The sequence below is a fragment of the Miscanthus floridulus genome, chromosome 11 (genome assembly GCF_019320115.1).
Source record: "Miscanthus floridulus cultivar M001 chromosome 11, ASM1932011v1, whole genome shotgun sequence".
Classification (NCBI taxonomy): domain Eukaryota; kingdom Viridiplantae; phylum Streptophyta; class Magnoliopsida; order Poales; family Poaceae; genus Miscanthus; species Miscanthus floridulus.
The window spans coordinates 13,168,240-13,188,826 of record NC_089590.1 but is presented as its reverse complement, the minus strand read 5'-3'; positions in this window follow the sequence as shown (position 1 = coordinate 13,188,826).

The window sequence follows — 20,587 nt, the reverse complement described above, 5'->3', positions numbered from 1 at the left end:
ATCAAATCGGGGTTAAAACGTAGAAGATATGAATTAAACAAGATTTCCTTTAATAAAATAATAGATTAAATCTAACCTTGAATTTTAGAAGTTGAAATCATAAATTATGGTAGTATGAACATGTAGATTATGGAATTATGAACCTAACGCAAGTTGAACTGGTCAAAACGGAGCTAAAACAAAGAAGATATGGCCTACAGAAGGTAGTGCCAATTTTGTAAATAGATGAAACTTAATTTTCAAATTAAAATAAATAAAATCTGATTTTGAAATCCGGCCGAGGACTGCGGGCACTAATAGGAGAAAGGGCAGGGGTCCTATTGAATGAAACCAGGGACGACGGGTTGAGATCCAAATAATTATAAGGGCCTTTTTGCAAAAATGATAGGCGATGGGGTACGGGCTAATCTAAGCCGTTGAATCTAAGATGGATGGCTCGGATTAGATCAGAGGGGGAGGGAGAGATGCTGGCCGGAGCAAAGGGCCGCGCGGCGGTGCTCCATTGACAGCGGCAAGCATTTCACCGGAATCCCACCGGGAGCGAGCTTCCAAACTCCAAACTCGACGGGAAAAGCACAGAGAGGTATAGAAGAAGACGTCGAACTCGCCCGTGGGGTCGGAGTGGGACGTGAGGGCACCAGGGTGGCTCAGGACTTGCTTGAGCGGCTCGAGTGGTCCGGTGTAGCTTTGGCGAGCGCCCACACACATTGGGGAGCCAAAGAGAGGGCATATGCGGCACCTGCGGATTTCTTACCTTGATGCGACGCTCGGCAAGCAGCTCAGAGCGACGGCGAAGCTACGGAACGGCGGACCGAAACAGCGACGGCGGCACTAGGGTTGCGGCGTGCGGCAAAGCTAGAGCAAGGTGGCAGCTTCGACGCAACTGGATGGAGGCGGCGGACACAAGGCTCAGCTTTTATGAGGCAAGGCGGCGTGGAGTGCACGGCACGACGTGAAGACAGGGCGAACGCGTACTCCCAGGCGGCGTCGGTGTCCAGCTCGGGCATGAACGGGAGGAGGGAGATGACTGACAAGCAGGCCTGGGGTGGCAGCAAGTGAGAGAGCGGGGAAGGAGAGCGTGGCAGCGGTGCAGGCGTTGCTGGGCCTGTGAGGAAAGACGGGCCGATCTTGCTGTTGGGCCGAGGCGGAAAGTGCACCAGCGCGGCTCGAGCTGGATCACCGGCTGGGCCTGCGTCGCGACAGGGAAGGAGGGAGAACTAGGCCACAATGAGGCCAAAAGGGGAGAGGAAGCAGACCTTCGGGCCATATTGAGGAGAAAGCAATTTTTCCAATTTCCAAATCTTGTTCTATTTTGTTTTCAAAACCAAATTCAAATGTAAATGAAATCAAATTCAAATATGGTTTAAAATACACTTTTTAATTCAAATAAAAATGAGAAATTTTGGTATGCTCCCAAAAATAAATTTTACAAATTTAAAAATTCTTTTATTTTTAAATTTTCTTTTCTTTTATTTCAAAGCCGATTTCAAATTCATTTCCAAAAGCAATTTAAACCATTTAAATTTTGATCAAAACCACTCAACCAAATAAATCAAATGCTTCGGCATGTATGCACAACCATGTTGCTACTCCTTATAATGAATTTTAATTTAATGAAAAATATTCTTTTTCCCATATTTCATGAGCACAAAATAAAAAATTAAATCAATTTATATCTTTTTCGAAAAGAGCAAATTTTAGGGTGTTACACTCACAAGTTCTCCTCTCTCCCTCAGATTTGCACTGAAAATTTGACTCTAATTTCTATGCACTTTCATAATTACTGACAAATTCAATCACGCTTTAATACTTGTCAATAGGTATACTTGGCAATGGTGCATGCAGATGAACGAAACGATATCACGCCATCTTAGCCTCAAAGCCAATTGAGAAGGTGAGACTGCAAATATTTCAGAGTTGATAACATTGTACCTTTGGGTGGTACTGGCCTCCAGCACCTCCATCTCTTGTTCAATTGCTTATATTGGTCATCTGTTCCCTATGTTTCAGTGTGATAGTAGATTGAGACAAGCTATGAGCTTCAAGTCAATATATGAAGAAACAAATGTAGAATAATCACATGAGAAACCTTTTCTATCAGTATAGAATAACATCCTTTCTCTTTCAGTTCAGTATCAGGGACAAATGACATGTAAGAAGACATTGTGGACTAATCATTATTGTGGCCTGGATGTGAATTGATTTTTTTTTTAAAAAATAGCAACCAACGAGCCACCTTCCTCCAATGGTGTGGTCTGAAACCAGCAACATGGTCTAGACAGCAGTGCCTCCACCGCTTGTATGGTGGAAGGAGACAGTCAGATATCACAGACATAACCTGCAGGCACGTACATCGCTGTAGGCGTGGGCAAAAACTTATGGCTCCTGCAACGCACGGGCATGATTCTAATAAATAAAAAAATTATTAATTCAACATTACAACCTTGAATTGATAAAATATTTTTGAACCCACCAACAGCAGAATGGCCTAATTTAACCTAGTATGTGTTCTCGGCTTTTAATATTATGCTTTTTTCGTTAAGATTATTCCATAATTAGGATTCTATGATTCAGCAATCATTTTGTCTTTATTTGTGTCAATCTTACTAAAAATCTGATCGAGGTGTGGGACTCGAAGAAAAAACCATTTCATCATCTGGATGCTCTGGTGGCGGTGCTGAATTTGTAAGCGATCGTAATAACATATTATTTTCGAATCACACATACCATTTTCTAATATTTTTCCTTTTAATATTGCTCAGTGTCCGAAGAAGACATATTGGTGGGACGCATGTCCCATTCAAGGTTGTCAAAATAGAGGGGAAGTATCTAAAATAGCCGGCGGGAAACAATGAATCTGGGTTTTATGTAATGTGGGCAATGCTTCGTTACATCAGCGGGAAATCGGAAGAAGCAGATAAGTTGGTGTATATAATCCCCATTTCATTTATGTCTGTTAATATATCGACAAAATGATTTTCTAATTCCTCTTTGGATATCATCTTTTTTGAACGACAGCACAAGAAATATAACCACGAAAGGTTGGTAGACATGGAGATTGTCGCACTGCAATTGGAGCTGCCAAAATTCATCTTAGCCGAGGTATTGAAAAAAGATGGAGTATTTTCCATTGCACAATCCGTGAAGTTCAAGGACTAGTATGGTTCAGAGCGGTTCGCTAGACTATTGTAAGAAGTCCGAGAAGTATGCTTCATCTTATCGAATAATTTCTTTATTATTTTGAGGGATCGAGATCTTGATAAGAATATTTGAACTGTAACCGTAACATTTGTAATATTTAATATTGATGGACCTGTCGTCAACGTAGTGTATATAAAGCGATACCCGATTCCATGAAAAAAATATAAATTAAAATAAATTATAAAACAATAAAATGCGAACGGGCCATCACTACCGGTTAGCAACAAACCGGCAGTGATGGCGAAGATGGCACTGCCAGCTTGAGCCACAAACCGGCAGCGTTGGCTTAACCATCACTGTCGGGTCTTGTCACAAACTGGCAGTGATGGTTACGACAACACTGCCGGCTCCAAACACAAACCGATATTGATGTTCGAGGTTACACTGTCGGGTGGCCTCATGAACCGGTACTGTTGGTGGAACTGAACTCTGCCGAGTTGTGTAAAGGACCAGCAATGAAGTTGAAAAACACTGCCGGTTTGTAGGAATCGACAGTGATAGCTAACCCTCATCACTGCCGGTATGGTTGTGCCGGTTCAAAATCCGACAGTGATGGGGTGTTTAGAACCGGCTGTGAAGTGCTACTATGTAGTAGTGCAGAATGGCCGGTGAAACGACTAATCTGGCATTCTTGTCTCGAGAATAAAGCTTGTGGTTTCAAATATCGAAAAGGGATGCAAGGTAGACATTTTTTTTTGGCATAAAGATAAGCGCGTTCAGCGCAATCAGCATATAGACACCCTTTTACTGCCCTCTGGTCGCTATGACATGGTACTGCTAATCATTTCGTTCCAATCAGGCGTGCCTTGGAAAATGGGTGGTAGGTTCATTTATCTGTTATTGTGTCTACGTGGTTCATGTCAATCACAAATTACAGAGGCACTGCAAAGCCTATAACAACCGACATGCTTTTTCAGTTAATGTCCGTTACACAAATATACAGTAAGTACTGCAGAAAGCCAATGAAGCTTTGAACGGAAGTTGTTCCATGGACTTCGTTGGTGAAAGTTAGGGCACGTGTTAGAACCTGACACCCCGTAGTTATGCACTAGCAGCACTCGGATTGTTAATAACATAGTATGATATACAAGCTTACACTGTACCGTATCATGAAGGGCATAGATGAATTGCATTCACTAGTACAAAAATATTTTTTACAGATAGTTTCCATTTCTAATAGAGGTTGTCGACTTAGGAAACCATCTATAACCTTGGCGGGAGGCACTGTAGCTACACAATCTATTTTGGAAATTAATTTTCAGGGTCGGTTACGTTAAGTAACCCACCCCTAAAAATATATTCATTTCTAGAGGCGGTTTTCTTCATTTCTAGGGGCAGTTTCCTTAAGAGAACTGTCCTCTGAAATAGGATTTTTGGGACGGATGTCTTTACCGAACCGTCTCTATAAGAGACAGAGTTTCAGGGACGGTTCTTCTCTTAAGTGAACCGCGTTTGAAATCTAATAATAGGGGCGGTGCTCTACAATTGGTGGCATAGTGGCGTTGTTTTAAACAGGCCTTTAAGATCGTTTTTTACTGTTAGAAAAATCATTTATGTATTAGTGATTAGGGTTCTCGTTACTGGTTGGTACATTGAACCGTCAGTGTGCAATATGAGGAGCCATCAGTCCTTGTTGCCCACCGCGGACACCAATTCTTGCAATAGTAGTGGTTTGGAACCATGGGTACCGGATGGTTTTGTAGTTGTGCAACATACTGCACCAAGACCTGTTATCACCTAATGGCTTGCAGCTCCGGAACCCCAGTTGCATAATATCATGAGCGTCATATTCACCCGAACAGCTACTCTTCTATTAATATGTCTATATATAGTGTGCACATGTGTATCTTCAGTTACCAACACAGGCCCTCGACTAATCAGCTGTCAGGGGTGAGTCATTTTCTTTCTGTGGGCTCATCAGTTTTATTTTGTTCGGTAGGATTCAATATACAATTCTCTTTTATTGTGTTCGAAATTGAAGCCTAACACGTACACATCCATCTAACATATACGCATGCAGATGAAGCCTACAACCGTGGCACTGCTCATTTTGATGAACATGATGTGCACTATTGGAACAAAGGCCCAAGAAACCACCTTACTGGCAAATTCGTACGGAAGCAACGAAGGAACCAGTTTTACGACGGGCATAAATCCTGGAAGGATGCTGATGGCCCGCAACTTAGATAATAGAGATATATGCTGCAAAATGAGCTCCAGTCCTTACAAAGTAAGATACGATTGTCCTTGATATATGCTTGCATTCCCATGCATATGGAGGACGGATATCCCATATATAGACACGGTATGTTGCATCAGCAGGTTCTTGAGTCCCTTGTATCATCATCTGGGTTTAGACCAATCTAAATAATCTCTCGGGTCGTGAAATGCCGTGTAATTGTACTGAGCATACGCTTAATATTAAACACTAAATTAAAAGATGTCCTGTGTGTGATAATTAGTCACTCGGATAAATCCATGGATGAAGTTCTTGGTGAAAGAACATTTGGCCATCTTTAATAGTATTTATTGCCCTTTGCCTCTACATCACCAAGTTCTTTTTATATTCAGAATAATAAAAGGGGAGCGAACACAGTGAACTAAACGGGGCGACCCTAGGTTCGATTTGTATCAACAGGTTTCTCATCCTTTTGAACCTCTTCGTGTGAGGGTCAAACCGCTCGAAACCTATAACACCCCGCGTCCAAAATCTGCTTATATGGCCTAGCTCCACATGTTGAATGGGTCTACGTACGCATAGCACGTCTCTTATACTTTTGTTCTCACTTCGTGTAAAAGGGTTAACTCGAAAGTGTTGCGTTTGGAGCGACAAGGATTATAAGCTGACCCTCACCCTCTTAAACTTCCAATGTGGTACTAAAGCCACCAACTACAGCTCCTCATGTGCCACATGGGCCACATGGGCAAACAACAGAACAACTACAATCCTCTAATCGGGCTAGGTTGTTACATTCACCCCCATAAAGGGGGGACGCCCTCGGTAGCTCACTATATACACAGTAGATGCCCAGAACACGCCTTGGTGCACCCCTCCACGAGCACATGCAACAAGGGTTTATGCTTTGATACCATCTCTAACACACCACATCCAAAATCTACTTATATGGCCCAGCTCCACATTTGGAATGGGTTTGCATACCTCTGTTACACCTTCATCCTCGCTTCATGTAAAAGTGTTAGCCCAGAGATGCTACGTTTGGAGCAATAAGGATTACAAGTTAGCCCCCACCCTCCTAAACTTCTAAGGTGGTACTAAAGTCACAAACTATAGCTCTTCATGTGCCACATGTGCCACATGCACTACACGACAACCCACCTTTTCCTACAATTATGTGTTGGTAAATCAAGGGTTTTGGCAACACATAATGTGTTGGCAATTCTTTACCTTTTTAGCGTCACTTAAACTGTCGGCAATAGTAATGTAAGGCTACAACTTATATGTCGGCGTTTCTCCTTCCAACACATAAATTGTCGGCAAAAGTTTTTAGACAAAAAAAGTGTCGTTGTAGCCTACCTAAGCCACTGTCCAAGTGTCGGTGAAGGGGTAGGCGCCGAAGCAAAATAGAGATGCCTGTGTGGGCGGGAGACAGCACGCCGAAACCCCTTTTTTATCGGAAAAAGGCTAAGCCACTGAAACAGGAGGCCCACCCTTCATTCTCCACTCACGCAAACTTTAGAAAAAAAAAACCTCGCTAGCAGGGCTCCGCTGTTGGGTGCCTCCAGGAGCCGGTGTCGGAGGCTAGCACTCGGCGCGGCCGCCGCCCCTGACGCCCGCCTAAATCGCCGCCTCCCAATCCCACTGGCGCCGAAGTCGTCCCTGGCCGGAGCCCCGTAGCCTACAGCCCTAGCCCCCGCCGTCGAATCCAACGGACATCGCCGCCCCAGCCCCCAGTCGCCCTAGCCTACCGCCGCCCAAGCCTGCCACCCCCAAGCCCGCCGTCGCCCTAGCCCACCACTGGCCAGCAAGAGTGGTGCCTCCCCATTCCTCTCCGCATCCAGGTGCGTCATCTCCGCATCCCCGTCCTCTCATCCCCATTCCCCTGAAAGGCGAGAAAGGCTAGAAATATTCAAGGTTTGGGTTACTTCTCCTGCCAAACTTTCATTCAGTCTAGATCCGCCCTCTCTTCCACTCTTTGGAGAAGGCTTGATTTAGATGTGATCTTGTGAAGGTTGTGATCTTGATGCTACTTGCAATGCTAGATATTATGATTGTTTATCTGGTTCCTAATTTCTAGAAGCTCTCTAATTTCCCACATAGTTGAAGAAAAAATATTGTTTATCTGGTCTCTGCATCGTGATTGAATCGGGTCTGCTATTAGTACAGGTCTGTTCATGTACTAGGAAACTAAAGTAGGGCATCAACTAATAATAGTCATAGTGTATGGAGGAGTAGTGCTAGTTCTACCCCTACTCTAGAAAGCTCTGTATTAGAGGAGAGGAAGCTGTGAGTTACTGAGGAAGAACAGAGCATGCTCCTTGGCATGAAGGCCATGATGACATGCGTCTTTGCACAGACATGTACAGAATATGGCTAACAATTCAGAAAGATGCATGTGTGTATGTACATAGTGTGTCTACATTTTTTTCCTGCATATGAAACAAGTACGTTAGGGCTAGCTCTTGGAGTGGTAGTGGAGATACTGTTGAAGTGTTAATAATCTGATATTTGTGCCTGAAATGATATATGAGATCATTGACTGAACTATGTATTTGACATGCATTCAGTCATTCTTATACCTGAATTTTAGGATGCTGCCTATGCCTGCCAATAGGTTAGGTGCCTAGAAAAAGTTCACCGTTAGTGTTACTAAAACTAAAGCTCTTTTGGTTGCTATCTCCCCTGTTTTAGAGAATTCAGCGCATACTAGCTAAATAAGTATGCTCTATGGATCTACTGTTGCCCAACCTTGAGAAGTGCTCTGTGGAAAGGTTGTCATAGTTCACCTTTCACCAACATCTGTTGCCTAGTTTAGACTTCCATCCATCTTTTGCCCATATTCTTTGCTATAAAATTCAGCAAGTTGAATGAGTGATAATTTTTTCAGGGGTGATCTAAGAATCTTTGGAGGAAATGTGATGCACCAGCACCAACAATGATTGAATTTGAGGGGTTTATCTAAGGAGCTGTTTGCCAATGATCTGTTTGTCATGCACCATTAGCAACATTGATTGGATTTGAGGAACAACAGAACCCTAAAACAGTAGTAAGTATCCACTTTCTATATTGACAGCTTTGGAATTGCAGTTGTGTGTTAGGACATTGACTCGTATATGTCTGTTTAGTAGGCTGCACCCTACATTCTTATTCTGGTGAAAATCAACAATTATATTTGGTGCAGATATCATCTGTTTATTAAGACTGTTATAAGATATTTACTAGAATTGACTCAATTTTTTTCATAGTCATATCTGTGTGATAATTGTGTGAATTTGTGGTGAAACTGAAATAGTGAATCAACTAGTCAAACCCTTAGCTAATCATTGAATGTTTAGTTTTGTCCCTTTTGCTTGATTTGCAAGTGCAGCATGTGTTCTGTGCTTGCTGTCGAGCTTTATATGCACAATGCTCTTCACAACCTTCCCAAACCACACTCCAAACAAGCTATTTGTTTCAGCACTATGGCTCTGCGCTTTGTGAAATTTGAGGGCAATATCTCTGGATAGCTGATGCAAGTTGCACACAGCAAGCTTCTACCTCTGCACTCTGCAACTTCTGAAAATTACTACTGAACACGGCCAGACTCCAATACTGCAATTCCTTCAGAGCTAGCTAATTACATTGTTGACTGAAACACTCATGTATTAGCTTGCCTTACACTAAAAAAATGAGTTGATCGGCTCTAAGCGATTTTCTACATTGCCAAAGACTCTGCCTCGCTGAACTGCATTTTCTTGCACTGCACAAAGCACTCCGCCACCGCACCTTCATTAAAATTTCACTGTTACCTCCTCTTGTGCCCTTACTCTACTCATCTATGCAATTGTATACTAATTTGTATTTCACTTCTTTCTTACTGCAGCACAGTGTCTCCCATAAATTTTAGGTCCTGCTTGCTTCTTCTAATACTTTCTACTGCATAACTCTGTCTTAGCTTGCTGTCGAGTCAAACAAAAATGTACGTTTGTATAATCAAAGAGCTATTAAGGCCATAGACCATAGACCCTAAATGCTTGTAGCTGCTGTGAACATTAGATATAGATTTTGTACGGGATGATAGTAGAGCAATACTCCGTAGCTAATGTGCAATGTGCAATGTGCCCATACTAACTTGTATACCAGCACGGTTCAGAACTACAGATGTGCAATGTGCAGGGAGTGTGCTAGCAATTCTAATTGGGGTATAAAAAGTTAGTACACCAGTTCATGCATGCTTCTTTTTCAAAATTGGTTTCATTGCTTGTTTGTGATCATTACTGTTAGGACAAGTACGTTTTCAACCTTTTAACTGTGCTCGTGGTTTCTTTTTGAACCCTTAAAACTAAAATCATCCATTTGCATCCTTAAAACTATAAAATCTCCAATTTGCCTCCATTTTAAGACTGTTTTGTGCTGACCTGGGTACTACATATCATCGAAAACCATTAGATTTAGGATGAAGGTTGCGTTTTAGAAGGTTTTGAGAGACTGAGGTGATTAAGTGTATGGTTCACACACAATTTTGATTAAATATTGTTCTTTATAATTTGGCTACTTGTTGGTAAATTTACCGCTGCCTTCGCACTATGGCCAAGTTAGAATTTCCCCTGGAGGCCTGAAGTTTTCACTTGATTGTCCTGGTGATCGCAACCCTTTACCCCTGGTTCTGTGTAACTGGTATAGAACTCAAGCTAGCTTTGTATATTCTGATTCCACACATATGCACATTTGGATATATGCTGCAATATGGTGCGCCGTAACATCACATTTTATGATGCATGCCATTAAGAAGGTTAGATTTGATAGTCTTTGGACTGTAAAAAGGATTCAATATGATTTATAATCTTTTCCACCAAAAAGGGAAACATGCAAAAATAGATGTTTGAATTTTTTTGTCTTATCTACATCCTGCTTAGTCATGTAACCGGAAATTGTCAAGGATGCTGGCAACCATATGCAACTTCATTTGCTTTCGTGCCTTTTCTGTGGCTGGTGTATGCATTTTGCATGGGCGTCTTCACCTTTCCAGGAGTTGAGGTGCATGATCCCAACAATATGGCGAGATCCACTTTGGTCCCTCTAACTCTTTTTTGCCTTTTAAACTAGAAGGGTCATGCTTTAGTTAAAAGGCTTTGCATGTGTGGATGTTCTAGTTCTGGGCATATATGGATTCTTTTTCATCTCTTGCTAATTTTGTTCATGTGACCTAGTTTTTTTTAGCTAATATCATTTACAATCTAGATCAGTAGGTGTGTATCGTTTGCAAAATTAAAGATATTGATTTACTGCAGTTCAACTTGTAATGATTGTTCTTTCTTTTTTGAATATGTACTCATCATCTTTAGTCTACTGTTTGCTATTAGTGATATTTGTTACAATACAAGGGCATATATAATGCAGATGCAAAAAAAACATATATTTCAGATAGCATAGGTGCAGTTTTTAGTCCAAATGAGTCATTTGCTTCTCACTTGTCTAAAATGAGCCTTAAGCTATCGAAGATGGCACAATAGGGCATAGCAGATCATGTGTCTTTGCTTCTCTGGTACCTAGCTCGATGTGAGTATTAGACAGCATAGATGCATTCCATTAGTAAATTTTATCTATCAGCAAGCTGCAGTTCTATCTTTTGCTCTTTGTATGCATGTTTGTGCATCACATGAATAAATAGTTTAGTTCAGATTTGCCCATCACTAGTACCTGGGCAGTGCCCTTGTAGTAGTAGCTCATCTGAGGCAAGTATGCTGCTAAAACAGAGCTTATGGAGTAGAAAACATAGCAATATAAATGTGTCAATTGAAGGTCCAAGAGGCTGCAGATGCTTAGGTGCCATCTACACGTAGCAATATAAATGTGTCCCATAATTTTGAAATTTTGCATACTGTGCATTTCATATTAGGAGTTAATGTACAGAGCACATTGCACTGATATTTCACATTTTTTTCATGTTAGGTACTATGTGGTGTTGCAAGTATTTTGGATTGGCAAGCTTTTGAGGTTCGATCAAAGAGCTGTTACATGTTCTGTAGAGTGGCAGCAACCATATGTGCACGAAGCTGGTGTTCAATTATTTTGGAGTGGCAGCAACCGTACTTTTGTGCCCAAGTCCTGATCTATTGATCTCTTAGCTTTAGTCATAACTAATTAATACAAGACTTGTACTATGTCTATACATGTATGTAACTAACTAATCTATATCTTGGACCTATATGGCTCTATGTACTATGATCATCACTTGACCTGCTATATATATATATATATCAAGTTGGTGTATGTATGGAAGATCTAATATATTATTTATACAAAAATCAAGTGAATTTGTTCAATGTGATGCCTTCTATATGAGCAAAAGTGGATTTGTCAAATTATTTTAATTGTAATTATATCTATGTAGTTTTGTCGATAATTTTTTTGGGCAGGGTATGGTTTGTAAAATACCTTGGAAATGGTTTGGCCAACATACAAACTGTCGGGAAAGGTCTTAACTGTCGGCGTAGGTCTTAACTGTCGGCAAATGGTTAACTGTCGGCAAAGGTTTCAACTGTCGGCGTAGGTAGACCGTTTGCCTACACATAAAGTGTCGGGGATTCTGTTAACTGTCGGCAAAAGTTTCACCGACAACTTCTAGCGCGACTGTTTCTAAACTGTCGGCAAAACTTTTTCACGGGAGGTTATCTGTCGGCAAATGTGCCCTTTGCCTACAATAGAAAGTGTCGGCAAAAGTATGTTCTGTTATAGTGATGGGCCAACAATACAACTACTATAGACTACTAACGGGCTGGCGTGTTATAGAACCGTGGTCTAAATTTAGGAGCGGGTCGGAGATCCGAAGGGGTCGATCCACCACCCTTGCAGGCATAGTTCTGGAAATAGAGGGAAATGACGTACCCTCAAAGGAACTTGCATGTACAGAAAGGAGAATAACATCGATGAGTTTTCTATTCAGTTTACCCTCATTAACGAAGTCCCATGTTTCTTTTTCAAAAGAGAGAATAATCACTAATCACTTACAGTTTCGTGATATACAATTTGGTTTAGCACATTTACAGTTACTTTTAGGCTATGATTTACTGGTTCCTCCATTTTTGTGTTTAGATGTATGTGTGCCCTACCATATCATGCGAACGAAAAGAACTAAAGCCGGTCGTCTGATGGTAAAAATACATCGGGACATCCAATTTAGTATCTTTGACTAATGAAAACTAATTATATTAATTGTACATTACTTTCTTTTCGTTTATTATATGACACAGTAGGCATAATGGATACTCTTTTGTTGTAACACCCTAAATTTTACAACATTTTTAAATAGGGGAAATTGATTTGTTAAGCATTTTATGGACATTTGAATTTAGGAAATAATAATTTTATTAGGAATAAAATCAAATATAGGTTGACAACCATGAATGTGCATACATGCCACTGCATACTATTTTGAATTTCTTGGTTTGAAGTCGGATTTTGAATTGAGTAGAAATTGCATTTCGATTTTGTTTTGAAGAAAAATCCGAAAAAGAAAAGAATAACTTTCTTCTCCTCCTTCTTTTCGGCCCGAAGGCCTGCTGCCGCGGCCCATTCCCTTCTCCAGGCCGCTGTGCAGCCCTTGTCTCCGCTCGGGCCGAAGGTACAATATCATTTGATTAACAGAATGAGAGTTACAACTATTTTACTGTGCTGTTGTTTTTCTACTCGCGAGGAATTTCAGATTTCTTGTTCTTGCCTATATACAAGAGTATCACTGGGATGTCAAAACATCTTGATACTAGTTAGCTCATCTAAAAGTATATGCAAGCTATACTTTGGTGTCCCCTAGTTTATCTTTTCTTAAGGGGGTAGCCAAGTTGAAGAATTTGCAAGATGAAGTGTCCTACGTTCTAGTTTGCGTAGCAGAAGCGTGGTGGTACCCAAAGATCTGAGAGAAACTCAGAGTTTCAATGAGGTTTGGTTAAAGGTTCAACGAAGGTTTATCCAAGATCATCAAGATTTTGGTAGAGCTACCGGAGAAGTTTTCAAGTTAGTTTGGATCAAGAGACCTCAGCTAAGTGTTGAAGGAGTCCAAGAAAACGTTGAAGTAAAACCTATGTATTAGCTTTGCCAGATCCAGACGAGAGCTTCATATCTACAATGATGCACCTTGTTAAGGTGTGGAATGTGTCCTTATGCAAGAAGAAAAATGTAGTACCTTGTTCACTAAGTCAAGTAAGGAAGCATGAGTTAAACTACCAAACATGCATCTGGAGTTATCCATTATGGAGCATGGAAGTAATATCTTCTTGGAAGTAAAAGTGACATCTAGGAGGATCATAAGAATCTACAGGACATCTTCACCAAGTTGGTCTTGAGCTTGTGATATCTTCATTCGAATGAAAATTGATTATGACTTGGAAAAGTGCTATCACTTGGAGAAGCAAAAGTCACAGTCGATGCTCTTAGCAATGGAAAGTTGTGCTAAGAAGGTTAGGGTGACACCAAGGACTAAGAATTGTATTCCAAGTTTGAACAACTTGATCTGAATCATTAATATTTCCAAGGTTGGTAGTGAAATTTCCTTCTAACTAAGAGATTTGTTAGGCTTCGTTGGAATGTGGATATTTTAAGAAAGAGAATTGTTCAAGGTACTGGTCAAAATCTTGGAATCAGTTTGGTAAGTTACTTGGAGTAAGATCAACAGGTATGCAAAGTAAAGTGCAATCCTTATCAAGACGATGGAACTATACGAGGAAGTAGAGAAGAATTCAAAGACAGAGTATCCCTATCTCCTCGTCGACGTCTTTCGAATCTCAGGGACAAGATTCATCTTAAGGGGGGTAGAATTGTAACACCCTAAAATTTGAGTTTTTGGAAATAGAGCTAAAAAGATTTAATTTGGAATTTTTGTGCTCATAAAATATAGAAAAATAATTTTTTTCATTAAATTAAAATTCATCATAAGATTTAGCAACATGTTTGAGCATACATGCCCTTGCATTTGATTTATTTGGTTGAGTGGTTTTGATTGAAAATTAAAAATGGATTCAAAATGCTTTTGAAAATAAATTTGAGTATGGTTTGAAATAAAAGAAAGGAAAATTTAGAAAATAAAAGTATTTTTAAAGTTGTAAAGTTTATTTTGGAAAGCCTATCAAAATTGTCCATTTTTATTTGAATAGGGAAGTATATTTGAAACTATACTTGAATTTGATTTGAATTTGGATTTGAAAATGTGTTTAGGAAAAATAGAAAAGAAATTTTTCTTCTTCCCTCTCTTTTTTGGCCGATAGGCCCAAGCTGGAGCCTAGTTCCCTTCCCTCCTCTCTACTATGCACACAGGCCTAGCTCTGCTCCCGCGTAGGCCTACTTCCTCCACCGCTCTTCTGCGTAGGCTCACTTCCGTGAACGGCCTAGTCTTCCTTCACTCCCTCTCACTCGCGCCCGTAGGCCCAAGCTGAAGACCGCAGCCCACCCGCGCGCTCTCTGTTCTCTCTGGCAAGCGGCCTAGCATCGTCGCACCTCCTGCCTCCCTTGCTCCATCCCGCTGACACAACAACCCCACGCCCTTCCCTCGCTGCCACACCGGGCCGCCCTGTCAGTTCTTCCCCCTTCCTTCCAATTCGTGCACGAACGGGACTTCACTGAGGAATCTACGCTCGCACCGTCTCCTTCTGTTGCCGTGCCTCCCAAGCTGCTCGGCCCTTAAATAGAGAGCCTCCGCACCCATGCCATCCCCCTCCGATCCCTAGAGCAAGCCATGTCGTCTCTCTATTCCGATTCAAGCCGCAACGCCGTAGAAGATCTGTCGCTGACCGGTTCGCTGCTACGTTGACTCGCTGAGTCACCTACCTGGCTTTGCATAAACATGAGGAAGTAGTGAGTACTGTCCATGCCCTCTCCCTCCTTCTCTGTTGCTGGAACTAGCTCATCATATGTTCCCCGGTGAACCTGAGCCGCCATGTCAATCCACGCGTCCATCCCGTGCCATGGCGGTCCCCTCCGATCTCTCCATCGTGTTAGCCTCCTTCTCCTCTTGCTCCGTACTTCTCTCGTGTCTAACCATGGCCTAAATCACCGGATTCATGAACTCTGGTGAGCTCTCTGTTGTTTCTGGCCGAGCACCACTGTCTAGCTCGCCATCGGCGACCCGCACCCCCTCTCTTCTAATCTCCACCGCCCATCTCAGATTCAACGGCCGTGGATGGCTGATACCCCTTCGCTATGAATTTTGCAAAAAGACCCTTACAAGTATTTAGGTCTTAAACCGCAATCCAAAACATCTTCTCATATTTTGTTTTCTTCTTTTGAAAGCGTATTTTGTTTTGGTTAAGTCTAAAATACGTTTTCAGCTATTTATAGATTTGCCACTAATTTTGTTTTAGCCATAATTTCTCTAATTTGACCCGTTCAACTTGCGTTAGGTTTGTAATTTCATTATCTACATGTTCATACTACTGTTAGATATGTTTTAAACTTTTAAAATTTGAGGTTATATTTAATCTATTATTTTATTAAAGGAAATCTTGTTTAATTCATATCTTCTACGTTTTAGCTCCGAATTGACCGTTCAAGTTCTGCTAGATTCATTGCAACAAGATCTACGCATTAGTAACAATGTTTATCATGTCCCTATTTCTGAAATTTCATGGTTTAAACTTTAATTTGAATTATAATTATGCTACTGTATTTTATAAATAAAATATGATATGTTTTACTTTAGTTTTATAATTCTAATCTAAATTTGACTTAATTTATATTATCTATAAAATATCTTATATATGTTTTTATATAGTTAAAACACATGAAGCTAATAGTTTTATATTTTCTTTTATAAGTAGATTTTTTGGTAGATTTATCTTTTTAACGTAGCTTCGATTAGCATGCCTCTCGTGTCTATGTGTTCGTAGCGATGCGTAGAATTGTATTATGTATGATTATATGGATGCTTGTGTGGTGCTTTACGATTATGTCCAGTCGTTAAGATATACGTGGTGATCAAGAAGAAGAAGAATGTTGAAGATTAAAGCTTAGCGAAGGATCGGTGTTTAAGGCAAGTATAGCATGGGATTTTCTTATTGTCCTATACACCTTTAATCATTTAATTCATGCTGCATGTGTCTATAAATGATCATCTAGGAGTTATAGTATAACTATGAGGGCTACATGGCTCTGGCTTTGAAAGGCTTCATAGTGAACCCTACCGACCTTCCTTGGAAGTGGGTCAAGAGATTAGCTACCTCGGGCGAAAGGGTAAATCATGACTCACAGTGAAAGTGTACAACCTCTGTAGAGTGTAAAATTGGTATATCCACCGTGCTTACGGTCACGAGCGGCCTTGGAACATTTACAAAATAGTTGATGAACACTAATAATATGGATGATGAAGATGCTCACTAATGGTTAATTGTTTATGCTATTCATTATTCATGTTTACCTGATCATGTGTTTAAATGGGCTTGTGATAAACTTGTTGCCACCCAATTGCTAAAACATGACTCATTAGAAGCTAATCGCAGTTAAACTAGTGTCAACCTTTTGAGCCTCATAAACCCCATGTTATATTTGTTGAGTACGACATGTACTTATGCTTGCTTTACTTTTTAAATCTTTGGAAAAATCCTGAATGGGTACTAGATTGCTAGAGTTGGAGGAATGAGGCTTGTGATCAACTAGTCTATTGTCCCTGTGGATTTGGAGTCTTCATCTGAAGATCGGAGTTGTCTTTCCGCTATCTATACTCTGAGGTTATAATCTTTATACTAATACGCTATGTATTTAAGCATTGTCTTTTGATATTACCCTTATTTGTAGCTATATGTAAGATTTGACTTTCTGGGCTTACATATGGTGTGTATCTAGTTTTGTTCTTAAAACCGGGTGCTACACTCCCCCTCTCGCTTTCTATTTCTCCTTCTGCGTCACCGGAGTCTTGCCATTGAGCCGATCCACCTAACCATGAGTGAGCTCACCACAATGCCATCGTAGGGCCCTCCAATCCCTCCAACATGTTCATCGTGCCTCCCTCTAGCTTCCCGATCTTTCCCCGAGGCTAACGGTGGTCGGAATCGGCTAAACCGATCACGCCGACGAATTCCCCTGCTCCTCCATCAAGAACGCCGCCGCCTGGACTCGTCGCCGGCCGGTAGCCCCTCCTTCCTTCTCCCAATCTAATCTAGGCCATCCAAATCAGATCCGAAGGCCCATATAACCCCGTACCCTTTCGGCTGGAGTTTATGCAAAAGAGACCCCCAACTTTTACAAAATCAACCCGCCGTCAAGCGTAGTTCCAAATAATTCAATCAATGCCCCTAGTTTTTATGTTTTGACCCCTATATTTTTCTAAAAACTATGCCTAATCCACAGGACTATTTTAATTTGGTCTTTAATTATTTTTAATATGGAATTGATTTCAAAATATTTATAGAATTGCCATTGATCTTATTTTATGCGTAGTTTCTCCGTTTTAGCTCCGATTTGACCTGTTCAAGTTGCGTTAGGTTCGTAATGACGTAATCTACGTGTTGGTAATATTGTTTAGCATATTTAGATCTTTGAAAAAAAATAGTAATATGATTAATCTATATGAAGCTACTTTTTCAATTAAAAACAACTTAGGCTTTTTACCTCTGTCTTTAGTAAATAAAATAAGATTAAATCTTGCATTGGTTTTCTAATACAAATATAATTTGGCTTAAACCAATTTAGATATTTCTCTAAAGTATCTTATATATGTTTTATAATTAAAATAAATAAAACTTATAGTTTCTTTTCGAAGCAAATCTATCGACAGATGTATCTTTTTCACCGTAGCTCCGATTAGAGTGCTTTTCGTGTCCGTGTGTTCGTAGTAACATGTAGAACATCTTTAAAACCTTTTTACTTACTATTTCATATGTTTGGTGTACTGTTCTAATATAGATGTAATTTTATGCTATGCATGTATGTGTATGGATGTTTGTGTGGTGTTCTATGATTACGTCCCGTCGATGAGCTATACATGGTAAATCAAGAAGTAGATCTTTGAAGTTTTGACTTGAAGAAGGATCTGAGTTTAAGGCAAGTATAGCATGGGATCATCCTTGTTGTCCTATACACCTTTAATCATTTAATTCATCATGCATGTGTCTACCTTGATTACCAATAAGGATTTCCTAGTACTTTGCACTTTGTGCCTTGATACCTATGGGGTATTGCATTGGGCAGTATGATGCAAGTGCTCAACTACAAACATGATCTTGTAACTTGACTAATGGTATATGGAATAAACACTAAAAGATGTTTTAGCAACATGGCTCAAGAGGGATAGAGCATTGGGCTATTTTTAAGGTGCTCTAGATTCCTCTCCCTAAGGACTTATCTGTAAGTGATCATCCAGGACTTACAATACAACTATGAGGGCTACATGGCTCTGCTTTAGCTCTATATGAGGACCTTTTCTAGCTTGTTAGTGGTTACCTTTATGGCGTAAGAATGGCTTGATGAATTAGGTATAGGATAGCTTCTACTCTTATGTGTATAGCCATGATGGAATTGTGCCATTCGACAGGAGGGTTCCAATATCTGTTTGCTGAGTGAATCTAATGGCCCTAACTTGTTAGATGAACCTTTGAAAGGCTTCATAGTGAACCATGTGTACCTTCCTTGGTAGTGGGTTAAGAGGCTCGCGACCTCAGGCAAAAGGGTAAATCACAACTCATAGTGAAAGTGTACAACCTCTGTAGAGTGTAAAACTGGTATATCAGCTGTGTTCACGGTCACGAGCGGCCTTGGAACATTTATGGAATAGATGATCACTAATGGTTAATGATGATGAACATGGATGATAATAATTATGAAGATGCTCATTAATGATTACTGTTTATGCTATTCATTATTTATGTTTACCTGATCATGTGTTTATGTGGGCTTATGAATAAACTTGTTGCCACCCAATTGCTAAAAGATGACTTATTAAAAGCTAATTGCAGTTAAACCAGTGTCAGCCTTTTGAGCCTCATGAAACCCATGATATATTTGTTGAGTACGACATGTACTTATGCTTGCTTTATTTTTCACATATTTGGAAAAAAATCCAGGATGGGTACCAGATTGCTAGAGTTTGGAGGAATTTGACTTGTGATCAACCAGTCAGTTGTCCCTGTGGAATTGGAGTCTTCACCTAAAGATCGGAGTTGTCTTTCCGTTGTTTGCTGTCTATGGTTATATCCTTTATACTAAGTACGTTATATATTGAGCATTGTCTTTTGATATTACCCTTATTTGTACCTATATGTAAGATTTGACTTCCTGGGCTCACATATGGTGTGTATTTGGTTTTGTTCTTAAAATCGGGTGCTACAAAGTGGTATCAAAGCAATGCTGACTGTAGGACGCAAGCCTAGTAAAAAGTGGTCGTTCTAAGGTTTAGAAGTTGCTACAAAAACCCTTGCTCTATGAACCTTGATATTTTCTTCTCTAGTATATCTCTACCCTTGCTATTCATCCCTACCTTGGTGCTTATTTTAAAGTCTTTGTTTCATCTTCACTCCTTGATTTGACATGCTTTTAGAACTGTTCCTCATCACCTTCTTGCATAATCTGAAGATGAGTCTTAGGATTGTTACCCCTAGTATAATGAGGATGATAGTATCGCAAGTTGAGTCAATGATTGAATTGTGCACCTTTAGTGCTTTGTTGAATTGTCATTGTGCTTCTACTTGTTTTGAATCTTTGTAATGATTGCAATGATATTGTTGGGTGTTCCCACAATTTCATTTAGATCATAGGCCTAAGGTATAAGGATTAATGAAATAAATAGTTGGGTTTTGGTTATCTTCTATTTTCTCTATCCTGTCTTTTTAGAGCAACCTATCTTTATTGGCTTATATCTCTGTTTTTGGACAACCAAAAATCATAGAGAAATTCAGGACAATAGTAGACTTTGATATCTTTATGTGACCATAAGAACCGCCCTCATATCTATTTCGGTTATGGAGTTATGAAAATCACAAGACGATGCACCTGTGCTGTCTAAACTCTAGAGTAGTCTCTGTTGTGCACTATTTTCGACTACCTGAACTATGGAATTTGGCAAAGTGTTCTATAAGGAAGTTGTGGATAATTTGATAACATTTCCAACGGTATAAGCTACAAATTTATTGGATTAACAGAATAGGAGATAGAGTTGTTTTACTACACTGTTGTTTTTCTGCTCGCGAGGAATTCTAGATTTCTTGTTCTTGCCCCAATACGAGAGTATCATGGGGATGTCAGAATGTC